The sequence below is a fragment of the Lichenostomus cassidix genome, chromosome 1Aa (genome assembly GCF_008360975.1).
Source record: "Lichenostomus cassidix isolate B80296 chromosome 1Aa, HeHo_3.0, whole genome shotgun sequence".
NCBI lineage: Eukaryota > Metazoa > Chordata > Aves > Passeriformes > Meliphagidae > Lichenostomus > Lichenostomus cassidix.
Window position 1 is genome coordinate 37,769,938 of NC_139480.1, and position 5,644 is coordinate 37,775,581.

At 39.1% G+C, this 5,644-nt stretch overlaps 1 protein-coding gene across 2 annotated transcripts in view; it reads left to right on the forward strand.

Moving 5' to 3' along the window:
* The window catches only part of SYT1 (synaptotagmin 1), a 123,014-nt gene that overhangs the window by 86,142 nt on the left and 31,228 nt on the right, over positions 1 to 5,644 (forward strand). The gene's annotated exons all lie outside the window — the stretch shown is intronic.

Consider the following 5,644-nt stretch of genomic DNA (forward strand, 5'->3'; position numbering starts at 1 on the left):
CCTCGCAGTCTGTCTCTGTGCTCAGGGTGAGCTGAGGCAACCAGCATGCATCCCAGAGGGATCTAAAGGGTGCATTTTTCCATATCCCTAAATGTCTAGGAGAGTGAGGGCACCTCCACACATTGGGTGACTGAGTGGACGTATTCTGTGGGAGATGTAGTTGTGTGTTGTCAGACACTTACAAAAAATATTTTCCAGAAAACACCAGCTATGTCCTCTCATATGTATATGTAAGGTTATTTTACATTTATTCTTTTTGGTCCCCAGAGTTTACCAACGTTGTTCTGTATGCACCTGAATGCTACTCTGAGCCTTAAAGCTGACTCTTCTCAGATTTACTAGTACCTTGTTGTTTGGCCATAGGTAAGGGTATTGGGCTAAGGTTGACCTTGGAGAGCATTTCTTTGTGCCGTTACTTGCCCTCTTATTTCCAGTGTGGGACAGAACTGCCACTTACTGCATAGAGCCAATGTCCAGCTAAGAGGGACTTCTTGAGTGCTCCTGTAGCAGTAATGACAATAATAAGTCTTGAATTTCCTTATTTTTACCTCCTGCTTTTATCTGTGCTCAGATCCCTTTGTTTCCTGAGACTGTTGTGTATTATTTGTATCATGGTTCTACTTAAGATCTCCAGTGAGTTTAATCATGCTCTAACGCTGAAAAACTTAATCACAAAAGCCACATAGCAGAATTTTAAATATTCTTTCTTCTGTGCCATCACCTGAGCAGGAATCAGGAATATAGAGGACAAACAGGAAATGGTAAGTACTCCTTATCAAATGCATAGAGTCAAATATTTATTCCAGGAGGTTAAGTTGTTTACAGTCACTGCTAGCAGCATGTAAGCCTGAGAACCAGTAGCCAATACAGTTCAAAAACTCATAGCTGAAAATCTGCTCTTCAGGTTTTTATATTCACAGAAATTGAGGTACACAATTCACCAGTTCAAATTTGAAACAGATTTGGTTTTTTGGCTTATCTTCACAGTCAGTCTCACTGACTGAATGGAGGAGCATTTGTAGATTTAAAAGAAAATTTTGGTACATCTGCAGCTGAAACTGTCTCAAGTTTCCATTGAATCAGATAATTCTTATCAGATATCCTTGAAGATGAGAGGATCGGTGGTGTCAGCAAGTTCAAAGCAGCACAAAAATACAGTTTGATGAAAAGCAGCTTCATTGTAATGCAAAAAACAGCACCCGAGCCATTCCTGTAGTGTATGTGCAAGAGTTTGAGTGATCTGAATACAGAATTCCTGATACAGTAATTTCTGCCACACATGAGACCCAAAATGATTACTTGTCCCTGTAGAGTAAAAGGACCTGCTCATCATGCAGGTCTTTGTAGAGATAATGCATACACCTGTTTGGAAGATGCAATAGTTGTGGTTGAAATACCAGGTCTGAAGTGCAAGGGTTAGGATAGATGGTTAAGCTTTAAAATCACTTCGAAGCAGCTGATTTTAAGTTGCCATGGCAAAGGATTTTCAGACAATGAGAAGCTTTTACGTTAATATCTTTGTAAGCCTTGTTGTGATAGAATTGTCTCTGAAGAGCAGTCTCTTTCTTGCTCCTGCTAACACACACAGTGATAAAATCATCAAGTAATTATATAGGGCTGTAATGACTTTTTGGGTTTCTTCTCTGTGGGTTTTGCCACTGATTTGTAGATTCCTTTTCTGGTGGATTTTTGTAATAGGGAACTGAATTATTCAACACTTTGTTACCAAAAATTTTTCAAGACATCCCTTATGCAAAAAATACCAAGGTATGGAAATGACAGTGGTTTTCCATTGTATTTGTCTATTAATTTTGAACAACAACTGGATAAAACCTGTCTGCTTTACTTTTCTTTGACAGCTTGGCTGGTTTGGGCTTTTTTGTATTTTTTAGCTAACATGGCTATAGTTTTTTTGCTGCATATATTTTGCGATTATGTTCTGTGGTCCTCTTATCTTCCTCCTCAGTTGGCAAAATACAGGTCTGAAAAAGTGTGTCCTATCTGAGCACAGAGTGAGAGAAGAAGCTTATTGGTGGCAGAAATTTGTAGAGAATTTTGCAGGGACTTTGTTTCAATTTTCAGAGGAGAGAGTGTAGCGTCCACTGTTCTCAAGACAGCTTGGACTTGCCCTGTTGCTTGCTCACTTTAATTCTGCACTCCTGCCCAACAGGAGCAGGACAAGGCTCTGTGTCAGTGCTTGGCCAGCCCTGCTTGGCCACTGAAGTGCACACTCAGTGCACAGAAGACCAAACGGCAGAATTAGTATTGCTGTTTATCTTTGCCAGCTGCAGAGCAGCTCTCAGCTGGTGCAAATAGTGCTGGTGGCACATTCTGTATGTCAGGGGCTGGGAACCTGTAATGCCAGGCTCTTCGCTGCCACCTCCCACTGGCAGCCGGTGGGTTTGGGTGCTTTGCAGGTAAGCTTTCTAAGATGTCACTTTTCCTGCCAGCTGCAGAGACAGGCAGAATGCAAAAGGGGAAGTTTACAGGTTCAGGGAGTCTCTAGCAGCACTGAAGCTCTGACATTCATGCCCAGTGGCACTTTGTCATATTAAAATTTAATGGGCTTCAGGACATAAAGTGAGATGTATTTGTTCTGACACACTTTTAATTAAGGTTTTTATCAAATTCTCTCTACTTTAATTTTTATTTGACATTGGCCATTCCTTCTTTGGGATTCTGTAGGTCTGAAAAGCTTTCAGACAGGACTTTAATTGCAGCCTTTTCAATGTAATTATTAGTTTTGTATTACATGGGAATGAAGCTGGTTCTTTTAAGTAAGCACAGTATAAACACTTCATACTCTCAGCTGCTATGCTAATGCACAGGATTGGGATCCACATCACAGTAGATTGTCTCCATTCTCTACTGCAACACAATTTACTCAGTTTAGTGGCAGCTGCAGAGCACAGGTAATTGGGGCCTGAAAAATCTCTGTGGGTATCATTAATATAGCACTAGGTTTTAGTCTTAGGAGGTATCTAAATGCCATAACAACATACAAACATATTTGAAGACAAACTGATTGATTGGATTAGATAAATAGATTGATCGGATTAATCTCAAATTTTTGTCTTTTTAGACATGTATTATTAGTTATGCAGAACATGGAGTCAACTGATAAGCATGTGTGGAAGAGAATCTTTGTATGTCAGTATGAGTTGTTAGTTGTTAACTCTTTGAAATCAGACAAAATATTTAAGCTGAGTTAAATGAATGATACAGGAAATCTTTACATTTAACTGGAATCAGTCATGAGATTAATGATATATTTGAAGGTCCCTTAAATAAAATAGCCCAAAGTAACCAAAAAAAATTAAAATTATGTTGGGAGAAGATTTAGTAATAAGTGGGGGGGAACTGATATGAAATTAAGGGTGCTGAGTAGTGGGTGGGGATAAGCTCATTTTATGTAACAAGGTAATTTAAAAAGTGAAATACAAAAATAGCTGGGAAACTGAAAAATAACTGCATTGCAGCTTTCTCATGTTCACAGCTCTTCCAATGAGCTTGAAGTCTGTAATTTGAAGCAGCAATGAGGAACTATTCACCTGATATGTGAGTACACCAGGGCATAAATTCTCCAATCTTTCTCCCACCATGGAACAGAAAATGTGCTCACCACACAACTAAAGAGCTAGTGTCCCCTGCCTGTCTGTTCACATGCTGTGGACAGAAAATGTTACAGTCATAGAGTGAATGTGTTTTAGTCTGGCAGTAAGAGGAGCTCTGTAAGCCCACAGGAAAGCAAATAACAAGAAGGACAGCACGACCTTCCCGTGGCCCTTGCTCCTCTCCCTTCCATCCCAGAGGACATTCAGAGAAGACCTTGTAGTCCAGGCTGCTGAGCTGTGGATTTCCTGGAGGGTTCAATCCACACACTCCCCAGACTGCAGAATTGCTTTCTAGCTTTCTGCTTCAATTTTATTATGTAAAGCCACAGTCCTGACTAAAGACCTTGGCTGGTTTGAGCTGGAAGTGCTGGAGCTGCTGTTGATCTGGATATGCAAGATGGCCATTTATTTTGGGGAGGGAGTCCTTTGCCTTGGCAATAGTGTAGGTTTAAAATAACTGTATAATTTTAAGAGTAGGTAGTATCACTACTTTTTGAAATTGTGTGCATTGGGTTTGCATTTTCCAGGAGAAATTGCTTTCAGTCCTTTCTGTTTGCTATAGAAAAACAGCAGTAATTTCTGCTGAACTGCTTCTCAAAGGTAGGCAGCTGTGAATCATCCAGTAGTGATGAGGGGCATCAGCCAAACATGCACTTTGTCAAATGACTAGAAAATATTTTTCAAACTTTTCAGTTGGCAAAAATGTCACTGAATCACACTAGATACATCTAAAGAAACTTTCACTCTCAGGGTGGTTTTGGTCTGTCATAGGTACTTGAGAATATGGACATCACACAAGTAATACATCCATGTTGTGAAGCGGATGTTTCTTTATTTAAATTATTAATTATGCAATGTCTATAACTCTTCAGACAATATATATAGCAGCATAGCTGCTGTTGTAGCAATAATGGAAGGGAACATAAAAGAGTGACAGTTATGATAGATGAAAATGTGAGCACAGATGTGGGTTCCAGTTTGTTATGCTCAGTGCTTTGGTCAATAATCTATAGTGTACAGATATTTCTGTGGTGAAGAAAACCCTGAAAATACTGCTTTTCTATTACCATGCAAATCCCTTGTGTGGGAGTAATCCTCCTGCTGGAGTGGTACTGAACAGGTGTCATCCTCTCTCATTCCCACACTGCTCCCAAATCAGAATAATTTGTAGTTTGTATAACCAAGACATCCTGGAAGAAATTAACAAGCATTCCACCTGTACAGTATTGAATTAGCATTCTGCATTATCTGTGGCCAATCCCAGAAGACATTTGCATCTGTATGGGATCAGTATACATATAAATCATATTATTAATATGGATGCAGAGGTTTTTGTTAAGTGACAGTCTTTTAGTTTGTCCAGTATTGATGGTATTTAAACTGAACAACTGGAAATTTCTGACTTAGGACTATTAAAAAATCAAGCCTGTGACTATATTTCCAGAGCAAAATAAGATTTCTGTGAGATTTATATATCATGCTTTATAGTAATGTTCAGAAATCCAAATTATGTTACATGTTCATGGATACTTGGGGCTCCTGAGTTGGAAGTAAACAGTACCAAAAATCACATCTGTACCTGTGTACTGAAATACTGTTATCCAGCATTTAAAGTGTAGTTCCACATGGTTGTCTCTTGTGTGGTCAGCAGCAGTGTTGGGGTGGAGGGAGGGAACATTAAACTGCTTCATGACTCCATATATTATAAAGTTTGTAGTGGAAACCTACTGCTTCTCTTAGCAACAGTAACTTGCATGTGATAGGAGTTTGCACTGGGGCTGATTCCAGGTATTAACTGGTATACTAAAAAAGTGTTACCTATTGCCAGGAACAGACAATGTTTTCCCATCCATTTTGTCTAGTTGCATGTTTTATGGAAATTTGTGCAACCATTTTTGTAATGCTTTTTGCATGCTTTCCTCTTTTTCTCCTTTTTATGGCTTCTCTAATAATGATGCCAGTTCATACACATTTCAGTTATTTTGGATGAATACTTCATCACTTTATTAATTATCTTGTGGATGAAAGAA